Genomic DNA, 6,193 nt, shown 5'->3' with positions numbered 1-6,193 from the left:
TTTCTGTGAGATGCAAAAAGCTTTGATGCATGTTCTATCTTTATGAAAATAAATGTTCATAATTTTATATGCATATAAAAATAATATTTATGTTCAATGCACATAATCTAGTTGTTCAGATATACTTTATAACTTCATAATTCTTTCAAAAACTTATACACACTCATGTCCATAGAGTGTGCATATGCTCTGTATGTATCAAAACTCTTCTCAGATAAAGGGCTTTTCTGTCCAACATGTTTCTCATTTCTTCACTTAAAACCATTTAAAAACCTAGAGAATGCCACCAAATGTGGTAATTTCATTTTGATAGTTAATTTTGATAGAGCATAAATCTATAATATGTGTATGTTTACTTAGTAGTTGGGTTGATCACTTTGCCTGAGTTTTAAACCTCTTGGTGAGATTTATCTATATCTATAAATCTCATTCAGTTGGGTCCACTCTGTAAAAGCTTTGGATGATGATGACAAAAGTTATATACACTTTGAACATCCAAAAAGACATAAACTAGCTCTGTTTACCTTGCTGGACCTAAGAGCAGTTGGATAGAACCAATATTGCAAATGCAGTAAGTTCATCGATTATAACTACTTAGCTTTCATTCTGGATAATGAGGCACTCTCTGCTTGTTCTTCTACTCACCTCCCTAAGAGGGAATACCTCAAGGTAGTATTGTGCACGTCTTTGAAACCTCAGCCTGGAGTTGGAATTAGCTCAAAAAATAACCAAAGTCACTCTCGGATGCATCTGTGGTTCATAAAAATCACCTCAAGTTGTACTGAAATAGATCATGGCTTTTCACCTTGCACTGATTTATCAAAAAACCAAACCCAAAACCCTTGCCACTGAGATGATTCCAACTCATGGTGACCCCCACTGGGTTTCCAAGCCTGTAAATCTTTATAGAAGTAGATTGTCTTATCTTCCTCCCATGGGGCAGCTGATGAATTTGAGCCACTGACCTTCTGGTTAGCCAAATGTCTTACACACAACACCACCAGAGCTCCTTTGCTTATCAGAATACACTAAGAATTATGTCATTTAATTGTATGTGGAAGTGGGAGAAAGTTTCAAAGAGGGAGGAAATACCTTAGACATAGAAATATCAAAGAATTCCTTCTTGAAGAAAGGATGCTTATTCATCATCTATACACTAGTTGTCACGGTACAATCAGATTTAACTTTGGGAAAGGTATTTGGCTGTGTGGATCATAACAAATTATGGATAACATTGAGAAGAATGGGAATTCTAGAACACTTGATTGTGTTCTTCGGGAACCTGTAGATAGATCAAGAGGCTGTTGTTCGAACAGAACAAAGGGATACTGCATGGTTTAAAATCAGGAAAGGTGTGTCAGGGTTGTAGCCTTTCACCATATTCATTCAATCCGTATGCTGAGCAAATAACCCAAGAAGTTGGACTATTTGAAGAAGAACATGGCATCAGGATTGGAGGAAGAGTCACAAACAACCTGCAATATGCAGATGGCACAACCTTGTTTGCTGAAAGTGAAGATGACTTGAAGTACTTACTGATGAAGATTAAAGACTACAGTCTGAAATATGGATTGCACTTGAACATAAAGAAAATTAAAATCCTCACAACTAGACCAATAAGCTGTATCACGATAAATAGAGAGAATATTGAAGTTGTCAAAGATTTCACACTACTTGTTTCCACAATCAGCAACCATGGAAGCAGCAGTCAGGAAATCAGACAACATATCACACTGGGTAAATCTGCTGCAAAAGACCTCTTTAAAGTCCTGAAGAGCAAAGATGTCTCTTTGAAGACTAAGGTACACCTAACCCAATACATGGTGTTTTCAGTGGCCTCATATGCATGTGAAAGTTGGACAATGCATAAGGAAGACCAAAGAAGAGTTGATGCTTTTGAGTTGTGATGTTGGCAAAGAATACTGAAGTACCATGGACTTCCAGGAGAACTAACAAATCTGTCCTGGAAGAAGTGCAGCCAGAATGCTCCTTGGAAGCGAGAAAGGCCAGACTTCATTTCACCTACGTTGGTCATGTTGTCAGAAGGGACCACTCTATGGAGAAGGATATCATGCTTGGAGGGTCAGCAAAAAAGGGGAAGGCCCTCAATGAGATGGATTGACACAGTAGCTGTCACAATAGTCTCAGCTAGAGCAAGCATTGAGAACATGGCACAGGATTGGGCAGTATTTCCTTCTGTTGTATGTAGGGTCACTATGAGTAGGAGCTGACTCAAAAACACCTAACAACAACAACTACTACTTTTATAAGAAGTTTCAAAGGGTCAGTAATATACAATTGTACATGCTTCTAATATTTATAAACTATATCCTTATTTTACCCTGTAACATTTTCTCCAACAATTCTTGTGGAATCATTTTTTCCCTCTATAATTAGACATAATCCAGTTTGGTGTCATAAAGCTCACTGCACCCTTGTGATTTTATCTAAATGTTTAAGAAAATGAGAATGAGACCATGAAAAAGTACAAGGTGAGAGAGGAAGTGAGAAGATAAAATATATACCTAAGGGAAGCATGAAAAATATTTCTTCTGCTTCCATCTAAGACCTGTCATCATTGTTTCATTTATTCATTCAAGAAATATTTGCTGAGTATGGCCAGAGTTTAGTTTTAGAGCTGGAATATAGCACTGAACAGAGATAGGACAAGATTCTGGATGTCATACATTTTAGGTTTCAATCTCAGAAGAGAAAAAGAGCATACTGAGAATGTGAGAGGCATCCCTAGTTCACCCTTTTACTCGGGCTTTAGAACCCTTCTTTATGAACCTTGGAAAATCAAAATAAATACAATCATTAAATTAAATGACAATGATTTTGTCATATTGACTAAATCCATAGCTACTTGAATGATTGGTTTAAGCAAAAGTTTGCAGATCACTTTTGTAGTCCATTCAATCCAATGACTCCATTAGCCTTGTGCTCCACCTCTCCTGATCTACTTCTTAGATTGCTAATGTCCTGTGTTTCATGCTACCATTGCTGCATGCTCACAAGTCTGTCTATAACTGCTTTTTTCAAAACTCTATTTAAACTTTGTCTCTAAAAATGGCAAAAAAAAAAAAGAAGCAACATTAATACCTTTAGAATCTGAATTCCTAAAAAGCATGTTGTTTGTCACAAAAACTGATCCCAAAGTGGCTGCTCTGAAGAGAGACATAATCTTTGTTACTTTAGATATTTAAAACATTTCAAAACAAGATAATGTATCACTTGCTGAATAATCGGCATCATTTTCCTGGAAATGAAAGAAGCCCTAGAAATTCTCTGACATTCAAATTGTTTTTGTATATAATTTGTAAATATCTATTGAACGTATGGCTAGTATTATGCTAGGTACAATGGAAAATGGAAAAAAAATAAATCTGTCCCAGTCCAACAATTTAACATATGTGATATACACCATAAAAAGTTAATAAGAAATTTCACAAGGCAACATCCATTATAGTGTTAGAGATTATGAGTGCTTTCAGTAGAGAAAAGAGATCCTTGTGGTCAAAAGAAATAAGGACATTTATATTATTTACCATGTGCCAGATACTGTTGCTAGTGGTTCAAACTCACCAGCTACTCCTTGGAAGGAAGATTGGGCACTAGTTCCATAGAGATATCAGCTTGGAAACACATGGAGAGGTCACTATGAGTCAAAAACCACTTGATGGCAGTAAGTTTGTTTTTTTCAGTTTGGAGACACTGCTCCAAGTATTATGTGGGACAATAATAGAAAGAATTTCAAATCCTATTAATTATATATTATTATTATCAACATAAACATACCATTATTAATTATCATGATGATATGCTACAATGATCATTCCCATATTACAAATCACTGAGGCAAAGAATCAAAGTCCCATGCCTACATGCCTAATAGGTGGGAAGGCCAAGAGTTGAATCCAGGTAATCTGGATCCAAATTTCATGCACATAACATGAATACCACACTGCTTCTTAGTCTGGCAGGTCCTATGAGGAGAGAGAACTTCAGTTGACACCTGGAAGAGATTTCTAAAGGTTGAAAAACAAGCATAGAGAATTCTTAATAAAGAAGTGGGTCAAGCAAACACATGAATCTTTCCATCGGCCAAAAATCATCATCTGAAAAAGATATAAAAACTATGAATGCCGAATATTACACAATAACTGATTCTGACCTACAAAATTGGAATGTGGACAACTGAAAATATATTGCCATTAAAAGGAATATATAATGTGTTATTACTGTAAGAAATTTCATTGCCTAGAATATATCAAAGAGGTTAGTCTTTGTAGTTTACCTGGAATAAATAGATTGACTCAGTTTAAGAAAAACTGTTTTCCAGATGGATAATTAGTATTGTAGTTTTTTATCATTTCTCAAAACTGACTCTCTCCCTCCCTACAGACTCATTTCTTAAATTCGTCATTCATAAACTTTGTCTAATTATCCAAAAATGACTTTAAGGGGTTTTTGTTTTGTTATGTTTCATTTTCCTCCTTTCTAGACTTCAAAGGGAGCTAGCATAGTGCCTTAGGCACTAGACTGTTAACCAGAATGCTGGCGGTTCAAACCCACCAGCCACTCCTGGGAAGGAAAGTTGTGCAATCTACTTCCGTAGTGATACTGCCTCAGAAACCCAAGGAGGGGGTCACTACCAGTCAGTTCCAACTTCACGGCAAATAACAACAACAACAGACTTCAAAGGCCACCTCGTAAGGATGGATTAATCCAAGTTCCTTAACATAACATTCCAAGATTTTAGTAATCTGGCCTGAAAATTTCATCACACTAACCTCCTCAAAGAGAGCTCTGGTGGCATAGTGCCTAAGGCATTTGACTGCTAACCAGAAGGCCAGCGGTTCAAACCCACCAGCCACTTCTCGGAAGGAAGATTGGACAATCTACTTTCCTAGAGATACAGTCTCAGAAACTCAAGGAGGGGTCGCTATGAGTAGAATCAACTCGATGGCAGTGAGTGTGGTTTGGTTTAACCTCCTCAGATACTTTCCTATATCTTCTTTCTTTTAAGACACACAAAAGCAGCTATTTGCCCCAAATTCTCTTTACCTAGGAAGATCCTTCCTCCTATTATCCACCCAACAAATGTCCCACTCATTCTTCAAGACACAAACAATTAAAAGAGAACTTCCGCAAACACCCACCATCACCTCTACATGGGCACTTGACATCTATACATATTTACTCTATTTTCCTTCCTGTTATTACAAAGGGAATCTGATAAATAAATTTTCCATAAACGAGCAGAAGTTCCAACAAAAGGACAGTGACAGGCATTGTATAACAACAGTCTGTCATGTATCTTTTATGCTTTTTAGATAATCAGAAAATATATTAAATTGTTTTCCTCTAACTCAGCCAATCTGCTGGGAGACAAGAAATATGAAAAGGGAGTTTAAGAAGGAAAAGTGTTTAGGAAAACAGATAGACCAACTTTGTGAAATGATCAAAAACTACAATATGAATTCTTCATCTTAAAAGATGGTTTTCCCTGTGATGTACTCAATATGGTTTAGGCTAACTGCCCAGACTGACCTCTTTGGGAGGTTCCAGCATTGGATAAATCAGAGAGGCGTAACATTTTCTTCCCCTTGACTCACTTTATGTACTTGGGTGTTTTTAGTTTTTAGTTTTTCCTTCTCCTATTTCTCCTTTTACTTTTTAAATTTTCTTATTGTCTTCATTCCCACATATCGACATAAATTTCTGTGGACATAACTGAGTCAAAGTTATTATTTGATACATTTTGTGAACTATCTAAGGTCTTATCACCTGAATGGCAACTAGTTTGGTTTTGTTTTAGGTCTAAGACCATCCTCTGCCTACACATCTACTCACCAACACAATGCTCCCATAATCTTCCCCAATTGTTCTGCATCATCACCACTTACCTTGCTAATAGATTGTTCTCATTCCCTTACAATCATGCATATAGTGCATTCTAAAATCTGTTCTCTTATCTTTTCCAATACTTCCTCTATGATCCCATTTCTCTGGGGCTTTGTCAGCAAGTTCTGTAAACAAGTATCTATACTCCCTGTATTGCTCAAAACTATACCACCAGAAGATAATATCATAACATCTTTTAAATGTTGAAAAAGCTCAACATGTAATTTTATAGCCAGGGAAAATATCCATCAAATAGGAAAGTAAAGTTAAGATATGTAAGATGAAA

The sequence above is a fragment of the Orycteropus afer genome, unplaced genomic scaffold (genome assembly GCF_000298275.1).
Source record: "Orycteropus afer afer isolate SDZICR_OR568_19922 unplaced genomic scaffold, OryAfe1.0 scaffold01263, whole genome shotgun sequence".
NCBI classification, from domain to species: Eukaryota; Metazoa; Chordata; class Mammalia; order Tubulidentata; family Orycteropodidae; genus Orycteropus; species Orycteropus afer.
This window is presented reverse-complemented; position numbering follows the sequence as displayed.